We start from the raw sequence: 15,706 nt of genomic DNA, 5'->3' as shown, positions 1-15,706 counted from the left end.
TCAGAAGACACTAGCGGGTTTAAATCCCAGTTGTGCAGCTGGGGCATGTTGTCACACGGCGTTACAATGAGCCACTATTAGAACTATGATATATTAGAACTATGATATATATTATATACTTTTATGAATTATATTGATAAAACATGAGAAAAAGGTGAATAAAGACTGAGTAGCCTACCAATGTTCAGAAATGATTAATTATTATTATGTTTTGAACTATGTTGTAGGCCTACCTGTTTTCTGGTGTGTTCGTTGTCAAACTTATTAAAGTTATTATTACTTATTAATTATTAAAAAATGCTATTATTTTGTATGAAAAAGTAAAAAAAATTATTTTATTGATAAAATATTTTAGTTTGTCTTGTATATTTCTTTGATTAGATCAGATAGCATTTTAAGCTGTCACGTGGTCATGTTACAATGTGCTCCACCTATGGGGCATGTTGTCACATTTCACTTCCATTCTTTCGGGGTATATCAAGAAAAAAAGTATACACTGTATTAATAAAACAAAACCACATAATTGTACTAGACGTGTGAAATTAATGTGGGGAAAAATAAATACTCTGAACCCTGAGTAGATTTACACAAACTGAGAGAAAGTCAAAAGTGACACTGAATACCGCAAATGAAGACGTTTTTTAAGTAATCCATATTAATATATGTTTCAGGGATATCTGACTGTATAAATGATAAGAAGTTATTAATGTGTGCCTGCTGTTGGTCGATTCTGAGCCGCACCCATAACTGACCGAAGAGACACTTTATGCCTAAAGAGATTTACTTGAGATCTGTATTTTGTATTCCGCTAAAACAGTAGCCAATAAGCTAAGTGTTGTTATTATTATTTTTCACAAAAAAATAAAAAATAAAAATAAAATTTGTGTTGTGCAGAATATTACAAATATTTTTTAGGCCTATATTAATTTAATACTGTAATTAGGCCTACCATAAACAAGAAAAAAAATAGTCCTGCTATGGACTGGCCACTTGTCCAGAGTTTCCTCTGCCTATACGGCAAGAGATTCTGCAGACGCTATGTGACCCTATATGACAAGAGGCATGGGCGTCGGAACCATTGTATATGGGTGGGACAGGACCCACCCACTTTTTAAGATCAATGATATCATACCCACTCACTTTTACCGTCTCTAATTCAGCGCATTTGTCTGAGCGCCGTCAGTCAAATCCATTCCACTTGAGGAATTAAAATAAATATTTTTTTTAATTAAAATTAATAAATTAAACTCCATTTCCACTGAATCACTACATTATATTTCTCAACGAGCCGCAACTGACGAAAGTAACCGCCCGTTGTACCTTTCCAGTCAAATATTGCATTGCAAACATCAATAACAGCTTTAAGTTGTCATTGCTGGCAAATTACCGTATTAGGGGGATAATCCACGGATAGCTGTGCATTTAATGCACGACGTGGAGGCAAAGAACCGCCCGACGTTAAGTGGAGTTTAGTTTACTTGTTTAATTAAAAGGCACCAGAATGAAATGGTATTTACTCCAGTAACAGTTTTCTGGGGGAGGACCCACCCACTTTTTTTCTTCTTCCGACGCCAATGACAAGAGGTATGGAGAATTGATGTCTTATTAGAATAAGGTTTGTGTGCACTCTTTTACTGTCACATGATGGTCACACACATCTTAAAGATAGCCTAATATTTCTTCCACAGCTTCTTTGCTCTTATCAGTGAGTAGCGCGTTCATGTACACACAGCACGCGCACCACATGGAGACAAGCAGACTGAAGGAGTCTTCTGATTGGCTAAAGAGTTTTTCTCCCCCGTTTGGCTCTGTCGAGTTTCATAAAATCAAGCTGAGTTTTTTCAGGCGTAAAGCATATATGACGATTTACCTCAAAGGGTTGAAGAAAATGGTGAGTTTAACAACGCACATCTTATGTAGTCAGTCAGTAGCCGGAGAGTCGATCATTTCGAAACCTTTTAGTTTACAACCTAAAAATTCCCCCAATGAGGTCAACAGACATCTCTGTGGTGCGCTGACTGAGACACTGCGGAAACACAGTCACTTGTCTCCATCTACTGGATTAATGATGTAACATAAAAGGACACCGATTGAACAAAATAATTCTTAAAAAATACAACAAACAGTGCTCTATTATTGTAATTTCTCAAAATATTCTCTTATTAGATTTGTTGACTATGGTAATATCACTGCTTTTGATTGTCCTCTAGTTGATTATGAATTTAAAATTAAAATAGGCTACTGGTAGGCTATTTATACAAGATTGAATTTTAGGAAGAAGCTGACAACCATATATTTTTCAAATAAAATAAAAGTGAGTTGGGCCCTAAACTGGGACCTCATACATTCCACTTATTATAATTAATTATAAGCAACATGATGTATCAGCAAAACATTGTATCAGGACATTGAAGAAAAGACATACTGTATTTTCATGTTTAGTCACATGAGATTCATTTGTTAGGCACGCGCACAATCTGCGGTCTGAAGTCAAATAACATCATCTTTAAATATCCCCTCAAAACATAGAGTGTTATTCTCATGCCAGAAACACATTGTTTACCCAGAATGTTTTTGACACTCTTGCCTAGCTCAGTTTCTGAGTCAGACTGACCCAAATGAATGTGGTTTCTGTTGAGTGGACAAACGTCTTGCTCCTGTTTACTATTGCATGTGTGCGGTTGACTGATGGGTAAACGGGCAAAGGCATTATTTTCCATTAAGTCTGATTTCCACTCTACACTGATTCATTGTAAAAAAAAAAAAAAAAAGTATATATATATTGTTGTGTATCCTTGAACAGCTTTTATTTCACTATATCACAAAGGCAATTATGGATATAGCTAACATAATGGGGCTACAGAGTTTTTTTTTTATAAAAATGCCTGAACAATCTCGTAACAAAACTGAAACTTTGAAAATCCCTGAGGATCAGGTCATCCATCTTACTTTTGTGTGTGTTAACCTCACTCGCCTGGCCTGGGAGTGATTCTCTTTATTTCTTAGCGTACAACAATTTGTTTTGTGTTAAACCAGCATGCTCGACTTGTATGTTTAAAATATACATTAAAATAGCATTGAAATTTAGTATTATCAAATTAGTATTTTAGTCTGTGAAGCAAGGCCAAAACTAGTGAAACCTGTTTGAAAGATTTTGAACAGTTCTGTTATTGGGATGTTTTTCACTGTTCTGATTAGTTGTCTCTGCTGTAGTGGGCGTGGCTGCTGTTGTGATGTCATCATCAGTCCATCACTGATGAATCAGACATTCTCACATCAGGACACTAGGGGGCGATGATGATGATGATGATGATGATGATGATGATGATGATGATGATGATGATGCCTTTTACCAAGTCTCTGGGGATTTTTTGTACAGAAAATAAAGAATTGTGAAATAATGTGATTATTTTTGTAGCCTAAATTGGCCTATATCCACCCTAGAAGATGATCTGAGAGCACAGTATGTAAAGCATACACACACACTCCAAATATAGACTATCAATTTGATCAAAGACATTTATAAAATATATTTGCTACCCTGCTGACAAATCCAGTCTAAGGTGTTTTAGTTCTGCTGGTGTTGTGGTTTGTGGTTTTGGAAGCTGGGAGATCAGTTTATATCAGCTCTAAATAAGGCCATCATATACAGGCTGTTTTCTACGGAAATAGACACTGTCAAAATGCTCTACAGGATGAAGCTTCTGAGGGAAATGAGAAGTGAGAAAAGAAAAAAGAGAATGTCTAACATTCAGTAGGCCATTGCAGAAATACTGCACTGTAAATGCCACAGTAGACTATATATCATTACACCATGCTATCTGATTCCATCGCTGTACTGTCAGTTTAAAATGGCTTAAAAAAATGATTAGCTTGTTTCTGCTGGAAATGATAGTCAAACCAGCATGTTTATGAAGCACATTGAGCTTAAAGTGACAAATGTTTATTCAGTGTGAAATGGTGAAGCATATGACTATATTCAGAAACTAGAATGAATAGATGAAACAGCGCAAGATCACACCAACAAATGTGTGAACTTTAGTCATGTGCTTCATAAACATGCTGGTTGCATTGAGCAACTAGGCCTAATGAAAACATCTCAAAACAAGATCCCATATTCATTTGTGTTTTTAGAAGATTATTTTATGACAATAAAAACTATATTTTGGAGTAAAATGTGTTTACCATGCTAAAGGATTCATTACTCTGATTTCATAAATAATAGTTTTCATCGACTGTATCATGTGACTAGTCAGTGTGAAGCGCGTTCACATACACAGACGCGCTCATGAACTGTTTATTCTCCCTGACTGAAGAGTTTCTTTATAAACCTCAGATTATCTACTGATATATTGTTCAGATAGAGTGATTTTATCTCAGGCTGTTGGAGATGATGTTGCTCACACTTATTTTGTTCTCTTTGAGTTTGTGTTGTCTGCACAGTTTATCATAGACCCATGAGGTGTCAAATCGACTGGTTTATTAAGGAGAGGTGTGCTTTGACTTTTCTAAGCGATCAGACCTACGATATTCACACAGCGGATAAAAGAGCGGGCAAAAAAACCCATAGACTTACTGTTAGATTAATGTTCAGGTACTATCTGCAGCTTCGAAGCATCTGTCAGTCATCAGTTACAGGCCTCAACCCCTGTGATGTGTGGAAACAGCAGCACAAGATTTCGAGAGAATGATGACGCAGACACAGAGACAGTGTATTACCATAACAGTCTCAAGTTTATTAAGGAAAAGGATTCATATTTATACACAAGATAATGCAAAATCATCCACAATGTCCAGGCCATCCAATCATAGTGCTCAGAGGTCAAACCACCATATATGGCATATTAAGAAATATAATAATAAGAGAGTTGATGTTCAAATGTGTGTGTGTGTCTTGAGTTTCTGTTTGCGTGTGAGTGTATAAGTGTGTCCAAGGCCTAGTTCTTGTTTTGTCTAGGTGTGTCCATGATGTGCACATAACATAACAGAAAGAAGTTACACAAAAGCAGTCTTACACAAGAATAGTCCAAAGTGGAGCCTAAACTAAAGGCCCGTGCACACCAAGAACGATAACTATAAAGATAACAATAAAGATATAGTTCTAAAAATCGTTCTTTATATTAAAAGTATAGTAGGCCCTAAAGTTTCCACCACAGCTACAGGTGAAACTCCAAAAATTAGAATATCGTGCAAAAGTTCATTTATTTCCGTAATTCAACTTAAAAGGTGAAACTAATATATTATATAGACTCATTACATGCAAAGTGAGATATTTCAAGCCTTTATTTGTTATAATTTTAATGATTATGGCTTTCATACCCGAAATACCCGATACGTTTTTAATAAGCTGTAAGCCATAATCATCAAAATAAAAGTCATAATGAGATAAAAGTCTCAAGATGTTATTAAAATGAATAAATTATGGATTTACTTGATAATGAAAAGGGTTATGGTTAAAATACCAGCATTGTTTGTATATGAATAACATGCCAAGACAATAATTTCATTGTTATTTATTTAGGTATCAAACGGTTTAATTAGTTCTGATGAAGATAGGTGAAACTTTATACATTTCTCTGTACATTAAAACGGTACATATACATATCTGTTTGTACAAATTAATTAGATTTTTGTACATATACATCTGTGGTTAGACATAAACATCCTTTACACACTTTCCTCAATCTTCTTTCCCATTCACGTCACTTGTAGCCAAAAACACACAAAACAGAACCGTTTCATCTGCACATCTAAGATCATGTTAGCCATGATACTGCTTTAGAAAATGCAAGAAGCAAGATTACTTAAAAAAGCCAACCTTACACCCATGAGGCCTTATGCCGCACACATTTACACTTTAACACACTTGTTTGCCTTTAAAAGGATAGCAGAGAATACAAGTCAAAATATAGTACATGGTAAGAGAAGTAAAAATGTCTTATTCTCACACACTCTTTTCAGAATGCCTCATTTGCCTTTGTCTTGCCTGTCTTTCTTCATCAGACCTGTAATGAAAAGTAATACAGGAAAGGTCTGTGAAATGCACAGGGTTTGTACACATTTCTACCAATACATTTAAATTACTTTTCCATGACTTTTAGGCAAATTTTCATGACCTAACGTTCCATGAAATGTCTGTGTATACATGTAAAAAAAGAATAGAAATTTAATGTTCAAATGTCAAAAATCACAGTATATCTCAACTAATTAAATGACAAGCAAAATAAACACTGACACACCAGTAAGCCGGTTAGATAAAATACTGTGTCTGACCCTATCAACGGATTGACATTATTACTATTGAATGTCGTTTCATGTTTAATTTAATAAATGTATATTTATTAATAATAATAATATCAAAATAGTTTACATTTAATACATTTATTCATAGAAATATGTGTGTGTATATATATATATAGTGTGTGTGTGTGTATATATATTATATATATACATACGTGTGTGTGTGTGTGTGTGTGTGTGTGTGTGTGTGTGTGTGTGTGTGTGTGTGTGTGTGTGTGTGTGTGTGTGTGTGTGTGTAAAATAGCTTTGGGGCTAACTCTGGCATATTTACACTGCTGAAAAGCTAAGATGTTCATTAATATGCATTGTCCCTTTAAAAAAAAAAAAAAAAAAATTTACAACACGTAAATTCATTAGTTTCTCCCGAAATTCATGAAATGAAGTTCCCGGTGAACTGTGAGAAGAATAGAGTGACCTTTATACCTAAACAACATGTATCTGATATGAATAAAACAGTTATATTTGAAAATAGCCTATTAGATTAAATTGTATTTTAATGGATTATTATTGCCGCTTCCATAGACACAGTGTGTATTGTACATATTTTTTTTATTTTTTTTATTTGCAAGGACAGTGCATATTAACATACCAGCTCAACTGTAAAATATGCCAGAGTTAGCCAAAAGGAGAGTTTTCATCTGTAGTCCTATGCCAGATGTACAGTAGGCTCCCTGGAAATAGGTAAAACAAGTTGATTATCAAATGGCAAAATACAATAAATGTATTGTTTTTCTAGTGCTTAGTATATTTAAATGTCTGAAACCTAAAATAAACATTATGTGGTTGTATAGTTGTGATATATGACAGTGCTGAGCGTGTCCGTCTCTGGCTCAGCTCCAGCCAAAGCACGAAAGTACAGTTTGAATCTGGCAGTTATGTGACATCACTGTACATTCTAAAATCTCATGCAGGGTCACATAAATAACTATTCCACATGTGGGACCGTAGTCGTACCGCTCTATAGGTTAAACATAAATGCTTCAACTTTGGCTCTTGCACATACTCTGAGCTACAAAAGCAATAACGGGAAAAAAGGCGCTCTGGTTAGATGTCCACAATGACAGGAGCGAAAGAGCAGATCTTGACACTTCACTCAAAAATAACTGTAAAAACAGTAGGCTACATGTGTTGGCGCTAAAATAAACACCGCTAGACTCGCTGCTAAAAGTGTGAGTTTCCTGTAACACTGAGAGCTGAAGATAGTTCTGCGAATTTGAACATGGGAAAGACATTTCAACTTTTGCCTTCAAAATTAGGCTTTTTTTATACCTCTCATTTGACTGCGGTGACAAAAACTACATTTGTAACACTGAATGTCCCCATAAATATACTTTTATTTCAAAGCAGCTATTTTGACTAGTTTTTGATTTTCATTTGTCAATTGTAATTATTATTGCTTGCTATCTAAAAACTTTGCATGAGGAGAGTGAGTCTTCAGATCCACCAGTGAGTCAGTAGTTGAGTTTGTACTAAACCTGCTGGGATTCTGTCACTGAATGACCAAAACCTCTCATTGATGGACCAGCTAGTAAACGCATCTACAATCCCTCTTTAAATAAGTTCTTGTTTGCCAGCCATGTTATGTAGTTCGCAACACGCAAGGTATAAAGCAGTGTTCTCATACTGAAGTCCGAGTCCAAGACCATATTTTTATGACTATAAGACCAGCTCATGGTAGTCCGAGTCCAGGCCGAGTCCAAATGCTCCTGAAAAAACAGCTTGAGTCCAAGTCCGGCTTTGTTCAGTTTCGAGTTCTACTACATTGGTATAAAGATGGGCACTGCTTCATGCTTGACAAAAGGACAAATAAAAGCAAGTCGCAAATGTAATGGCTCGTTTCCACTGAGCAGTACAGTACGGTACGGTACAGTACGGTACGGTTCGGGTCTGTTAACCATGATCTGGCTAGCGTTTCCACTGCCAACAGTACCCTTACTTGATAGGCGTGGTGTTTCGATCGACGTCATTTTCGCGCGAAGAAGAACTTAGTAAACTACAATGGATGACATATACAGCAGATCTTGTTCTTGCTCCTCGACATGTTTGTCACAAGAAGACAAGCGCCGACATTAGGCTTTTCTCAATATTAAGTACGCAAAGTTTGTACTTGCCATGTGCGACTCACTCCTACATGCACATGGTACAGCGCGTTCTTAAAAGCGTCACTCAGCTCGCTCTGCTACTCCGGTTATCTCTGTTACTCTGTATGTACATTTTAAGCAACAATAAAACGAAATATGTTATAAAACACTACTCTGCCTCTTTTCGTTTTCATTTAAATAAATTAAACATTATAGGGACACAAATGTGGTTCATGTGCAACGCATATTGATTATTCACTGCACGTTATACGTTATTCTATTTATAACAAAACGAAATTTAAAACACAACCCTAACGTTAACTGTTACCTCTTTTCGTTTAAATAATAAAAAAAATTACACATATTACAGGCAATATATGCATTTGTACAAATGTTGCAATAAACATCAGTGATAATCTTGTAATAAGAAAATGACAAGAAACCATATTTCTTTTTGTAGAATTTCAGTTTTATCAATAATAGCCAATATAAAAGTTTAAGTAAAAGGTACAAGAAGCTATACAATAGAAATAAAGCAAACAATTCAGTCAAATGCCCAAATGCTGCGCTCTAGTCTAACATTACAACTGTAAAGTTAAATACAAATAGCCTATAATATGAAACTAAACTTAGCCCTCAGCCAAAACGATTGACAGGGAACGAATTATATATTCACGAGACCAAAGATCGCCCGTTAGGTCTGCACAAGACGAATTATATCTCATGTTTAACCACTACCGTCGGAGTCATCGGCGAACGTCAGAAGAACGCCTCGGTTACGACTGTAACCTCGGTTCCCTGAAGAGGGAACGAGCGTTGCGTCGAGAAATGACGCTGTGGGAACGCTTTGCGTGATGACGTCTTGAAGCACATGTAAAATCAGTCCAATGGTGTGGCGGAACGTCAGAGGCGGGTGACGTCACGTACCAGGAAACTATAAAAGCCGGCCCAAAACAGAAAACGAAAGCTTCGTAAAAGTCTGAAGTCGAGCTGACAGGCATGAAGGAGATATGGCAGGGCGACGCAACGCTCGTTCCCTCTTCAGGGAACCGAGGTTACAGTCGTAACCGAGGCGTTCCCTTTCAAGGGAACTCCCGTTGCGTCGAGAAATGACGCTGTGGGAACGTCTATACCAACGCCTCCATAGCTACAAATGTCTGTCCTGTGTGAAATCCGTAGAGCAGCACTAGGAAGACAAAACATGAGACCCTGGAGCAGAGTCTAGATCCAGAGAGTAAAACCTGACGAAAGTGTGCGGTGAGGACCAGCCTGCCGCATCACAGACGTCCTGTAAAGAAACTCCTGAAATAAGGGCCTTAGAGGCCGCCATACTCCTCGTCGAGTGCGACCGGACAGCCAAAGGAGAAGGCTGCCCAGCCGCCTCATAAGCAAGTGAGATAGCCTCGACCACCCACTTGCTCATCCTTTGCTTAGACACCGGGCCCCCTTTGTTAGGGGACCCAAAGCACACAAATAATTGATCACTTTTACGCCACAAGGCAGCTCTGTGGACGTAAGCGTCTAACGCCCGCACAGGGCAAAGCAAATTATTAGCCTCCTGGTCAGCATTTTGAAAGGGAGGAGGACAGAAGGCCTGCAGAACAACAGGTCTGACCACATTAGTGGGGACCTTGGGGATATAACCCGGTCTCGGATGAAGGAACGCTTTAACCATACCCGGAGCAAACTCTAAGCATGACGGAGCCACCGATAATGCTTGAAGATCCCCTATTCTCTTGAGAGAAGAAATAGCCAGAAGGAAAAGAGCTTTCAGAGTAAGAAACTTCTCAGGAACCTCCTCAATGGGCTCAAAGGGGGCCTGGGATAAGCCTTGTAGCACAAAGGACAAATCCCAAGGTGGCACCCTAGAGCGAACTGCAGGCCTCAGCCTCCAAGTGCCACGAAGGAAACGAGATACCAAGGGGTCTTTCCCCACAGACATTCCACCCAAAAGAATGTGGTAAGCACCTATGGCCGCCACATAGACCTTTAAAGTGGACGGGGTCAGACCTGCAGTGAACCGTTCCTGCAGGAACTCCAGCACTGTACCAATTGGGCAGTGGACTGGGTCCAACCGACGGTCACTACACCAAGAAGTGAATACTCTACACTTCAGGGCATAAAGTTTCCTCGTGGAGGGAGCTCTGGACTGTAGAATGGTCTCAACAACCTCGGTTGAGAGACCTGACTCTATGAGCTGGGCCCCCTCAGAGGCCAAGCCCACAGGTTCCACAGTTCTGGCCGAGGGTGAAATATCGAGCCCTCTGCCTGGGACAGAAGGTCCCTCCTGACGGGTAACTCCAGAGGATGCCCGTCGAGGAGGGACACAAGATCGGGAAACCATACTCTGCCCGGCCAGCGCGGGGCTATAAGAAGTAGATGGACCCGGTCCCTGCGAACTCTTTCCAGAACTCCCGGGAGCAGAGCAACTGGGGGAAAGGCGTACAGACGTAGCCTCGGCCACGTCTGTACCATAGCATCCAGTCCCAGAGGAGCTGGATGCGTGAGGGAGAACCAAAGTGGACAGTGAGACGTCTCTCGAGACGCAAACAGATCCACTTGTGCTTGGCCAAACTCCCTCCATATCAGCTCCACCACCTCGGGGTGGAGCCTCCATTCCCCGGGCCTCGGCCCCTGCCTCGACAGAGTGTCTGCTCCTATATTCTGTACCCCGGGGATGTAAGCTGCCCTGAGTGACAGTAACTTCCCCTGGGACCACAAGAGGATATGGCGTGCCAAGTTGGATAACGGGCGCGAGCGCAAACCCCCTTGGTGGTTGATATAGGCGACTACCGATGTGTTGTCCGTATGTACTAGCACATGGTGCCCCCTGAGATCTGTGATAAAGCTCCTCAGAGCCCGGAAGACAGCTAACATCTCTAGGCGATTGATATGCCAGGAACAATGATGGTCTTCCCACAGACCTTGAGACGAGCGACCCTCCAGGAACGCTCCCCAGCCCGTGAGGGAAGCATCCGTCGTTAGCAATTTGCGACGACAAGGAGCTCCCAACACTGGGCCCTGGGACAGGAACCAAGGCTTCTTCCACATAACCAAGGCACGTAGGCATCGCCGCGTGACCTTGATTGTGCGAAATGGGTTGCCCCTCGGGGAAAACCCCCTGGTCCTGAGCCACCACTGCAGGGGCCTCATGTGTAGCAGTCCAAAAGGTATCACGTTGGAAGCTGCTGCCATGAGACCCAACAGTCTCTGGAACTGTTTGACAGTGAGTAGCTGGCCTAGCTTTACACTTTTCACAGCTGCAAGGATGGAATCTATCCGTGGCGGTGACAGGCGCGCCTGCATCGACACAGAATCCCAAACCACGCCTAGAAAAGTGGTCCTCTGTAGTGGAGAAAGCACACTCTTCTTGGCGTTCAGCCGTAACCCCAACTCTTTCATGTGGGCGAGAACAACATCTCGATGTTGAACCGCCATCTGATGCGAATGAGCTAAAATCAACCAATCGTCGATGTAGTTCATAATGCGAATACCCTGGAGGCGCAGTGGCGCCAGAGCTGCATCCATGCATTTGGTGAAAGTGCGGGGTGATAAAGCTAGGCCGAATGGAAGAACTCGATATTGGTATGCTTTGCCCCCGAAAGCAAACCTCAGGAACTTCCAATGACACGGACGGATGGATATATGGAAATATGCGTCCTTGAGGTCTATCGTGACAAACCAGTCCTCGGACCTGATCTGTGGCACGATCTGCCTCAATGTTAACATTTTGAACTTGAGCTGCATGACTGACTCGTTCAGAACTCGAAGATCTAAAATGGGACGCAATCCCCCGTCCTTTTTTGGAACTATGAAGTACCGGCTGTAAAACCCGGTTTCCCTGCTGGAGGGAGGTACATATTCTATGGCCCCTTTCTCTAACAGAGTGTTCACTTCCTGTTCCATAACCAGAACCTGCTCGGGGCCCACCACTGTGGGCAGGACCCCCATAAACCGAGGTGGGCGTTTCTTGAATTGTATCTGATACCCTTTTTCCACGGTCTGCAGGACCCAACGAGAAACATTTGACAGTAGCTTCCACGCTGTCAAAGATTCTACTAGAGGTACCAGCCTCTCGAGACTGGTTTCTGGATTTTGTTGCTGTTGAGTAGCCTGTTCGACGCCCTGTAACGGTGAACCGGCAGGGAACGACCGAACAGACTGCTCTAGCACCCTCCTCGGAGGGGGCGGGCATCCCGAGGCCACTACGTTTCCGGGTGGACCTTGAGATATGTGCTCGCCGGAGACCGCTGCGCCCTGTAACACCGGAGGCGGCAGGGTTGGCAGAACGGTCCCCTGAGGGCACCGAAGAGAGACGGGCACCGTAAAATGAGGTGTTAACCGCTCTGCTTCGGGGGGGACTACCCTCATTTGTCCTGGGTCCTCGGACGTCAGGACTTTTTCCCAGCAGCCTTCTTGGCGGTAAGAACGGTCCGCAGATCCGTTCTACCCCTCGAAGACTGCTGGGTTTGAGCGCGCCCTCCGTGTCCCCGAGGTTTTTGTGGGGGAGCACGGGAGGAAACGCTCTGTTTCTGAGTGGCACGGTGCTCAGCGCTCTTTTTAGAGGAGTGAGGCTGCTCCCGCTCAGCAGCCTCATAGAAAGAACGGCGGGGGAGAAGTCTTTGGAGAGCAGCTGCTTGTTTGGCAGCTTCCTGTGATTTTGCTACTGCACTATTAACTGCATCGCCAAATAGACCAACCGTGGAGACCGGAGCATCTAAGAGAACATTTTTTTCTTTATCTTTAATGTCGCTCAGATTGAGCCACAGATGCCTCTCAGTGGCCACCAGGGCTGCCATAGACCGCCCAATTGATCTGGCGGTCTCCTTGGTGGCCCTGAGAGACAGATCTGTGGCTCTGCGTAGTTCAGCCACAGTGTCGGGACCAATACTCCCGCCCTCCTCTAAATCACCCAGTATTGGTGCCTCTATCAGGGGGGAAGAAACCGCAGCGCGTGCTTCCGCACCCTGATGAGAGGCACTGGATCTGTCAGATTGATGCTGAGATAAGGCAGAGCCCGTCTCAACATCCACTGACAGATCCATTTGCGAACCCCAGGTCTGAGATCGCCGCCGAGCCTCAGCCGCGGCGGGACCCGAGCCCTGGGGAACGTGGTCGGGATTGAACCGAGCCAAACGGGATCGGAGCGTACGCAATGGAAGCGCACAGCAATGCTCACAGTCACCACCCTCGAGTGCTGACTGGGCATGCTCCTCTCCCAAACAAACAACACAAAGAGTGTGTGTGTCACCTCCCGTTAAATAACGCGGGCAGGGATGGACACACACTCGATACTGCTGCTTGCTCGCCATAACTGAATCAATATATATATATATAAAGACAGACAACACCAAATAACAAGGACAGATTTCAACACAGAGCGCAACTGAAGACTCAGAAAGCTTTCGTTTTCTGTTTTGGGCCGGCTTTTATAGTTTCCTGGTACGTGACGTCACCCGCCTCTGACGTTCCGCCACACCATTGGACTGATTTTACATGTGCTTCAAGACGTCATCACGCAAAGCGTTCCCACAGCGTCATTTCTCGACGCAACGGGAGTTCCCTTGAAAGGGAACTAACGTTAACTTAGCCGAGGAAAGGCTCATCCAGCCGGGAAACATGAGCGCCGAGCGCCCGCTGATCGCATGGATCTCACAACCGGGGAAAAACAAATCATCTTTATAAATAAACCACAGATTTGAGCTTTAAACAACTACATTCTCGCCTGAAAAACTCTTAAAATTACATTTCGTGACACAGTAACAGTAGTATTATATTAAACTGTATATTAAAAAATGGCGCTTCTAATGTTGTCATTCCCCTCGTAGCACGCGCAAGTGACGATTCTCTGTCAACCAATCAACGTCCTGCAGTGAGTCTAGCTCCACCTTTTAGTACCGTACCACTGTGCTAGGTACCCCAACGGAAGGGTACCCAAAAAGTAGTACGGTACGGTTCGGCTTTTTGGTACCATTCTCAACTTTTGGCAGTGGAAACGCAAATAAAAGGGTACCGACCCGTACCGTACCGTACCGTACCGCTCGGTGGAAACGCGCCATAACAATATAAATATAAATGTAAATAATTTACTATTGTGTAGTTTTATTTGGATATTTTTCAAAACTTGAAATAAATTTTTAAAATTCTGTTTTAATTTCTATTTTTCATTTAAAGTGCCCCTATTTTGCTTTTTCAAATAAGGTAATGTAGTGTGTAATATAGCTGTGATTCCAGTCTCACTCCCTGTTACAAACCTTAAACCTGCGTATAGTGTGTAATGCCAGTCTATGGTCTTTATTGGCTGCCCGTGAACAACATCTACAAGAAGCTACACTGTTGAAGCTGATCTCGCATGTTTATACCAGTGGTTATAATATATATTTTGAGATTCTGAGTATTTTGAGTGTTTTTTGCCTTTAATAAAATAACAGCTGTGAATAGATCTTGCTCATCTCATTTTTGCCACAATGTATAATATGAGAAAATTAAATGCATATAATATTGTTGGAGACTCCAAAACACAATTAGGAACCTAATAGCATAATAGGAACACTTTGAAAACAATTCATTATTTTAAATATATATTTTTTTTTTATAAATAGATTTTGACAGTTTACAATCATTAATTTGTCTATTTAAATAGTGATTTATTTATTTCCAATTATTAAATTGATAACTAATTTTATTTTTCAGTGTTACTCTTAGTCCTCCAAAGTTAAATTATTTAATTAATTTATTTGTTTGTTTGTTTATTCATTCATTCAAAGCAAAAGTAACATTTAAATGTGGGAATGTAATTTTCTGCCTTTAACTGGAAAGAAATTTGATGTTAACATGCCGATGCAGTTGACGGGAACTGTACATGTAAATTAAATAGACACTACTGACATAAACTCAACAGTAAATAGCATTAATACATTTAATACATTGCTTGTTTGTGGAAATTTAAAAAACCCGGCATTCTGTGTTAGATCCAAGAAACTGAATAAATTTGAGTAGATACATTGAAGCCATTGAAAGGAAAAATAAATGGCATGTAATCTAGAGACAGGAGTAAGAGAGAACAGCACAAGAGTGTTATTTCTGAGGTACAGTATAAGGGTTCGTATACTCTTTACTGGTAAAAACGTCAGGCCTATAATAGCTCAGGGTGTTTCTGCAGGCTGAAACAGAGACAGTTCCACAGGAAACTGGACTTCCGGAACAAAAAACTGTGAAGACATGTTTGTGTCTGTGAAAGAGAAAGAGTGTGAATACTCTGGCATTCATTAGAAATTGCTTTTTAGTCAAACCTTCATGAAACCACTAACCAAAAAGTGGTAAAA

General features: G+C 41.0%; 2 protein-coding genes across 2 annotated transcripts in view; one reads left to right on the top strand and one right to left on the bottom strand.

The window, feature by feature from the left end:
* Positions 1 to 15,706, bottom strand: part of LOC309475595 (uncharacterized protein) — a 374,444-nt gene that overhangs the window by 264,384 nt on the left and 94,354 nt on the right. The gene's annotated exons all lie outside the window — the stretch shown is intronic.
* The window catches only part of LOC309475670 (uncharacterized protein), a 42,420-nt gene that overhangs the window by 26,160 nt on the left and 554 nt on the right, over positions 1 to 15,706 (top strand). The gene's annotated exons all lie outside the window — the stretch shown is intronic.

Source organism: Leuciscus leuciscus, assembly GCF_965113295.1.
Source record: "Leuciscus leuciscus genome assembly, chromosome: 15".
Taxonomy (NCBI): Eukaryota; Metazoa; Chordata; class Actinopteri; order Cypriniformes; family Leuciscidae; genus Leuciscus; species Leuciscus leuciscus.
This window is presented reverse-complemented; position numbering and strand designations above follow the sequence as displayed.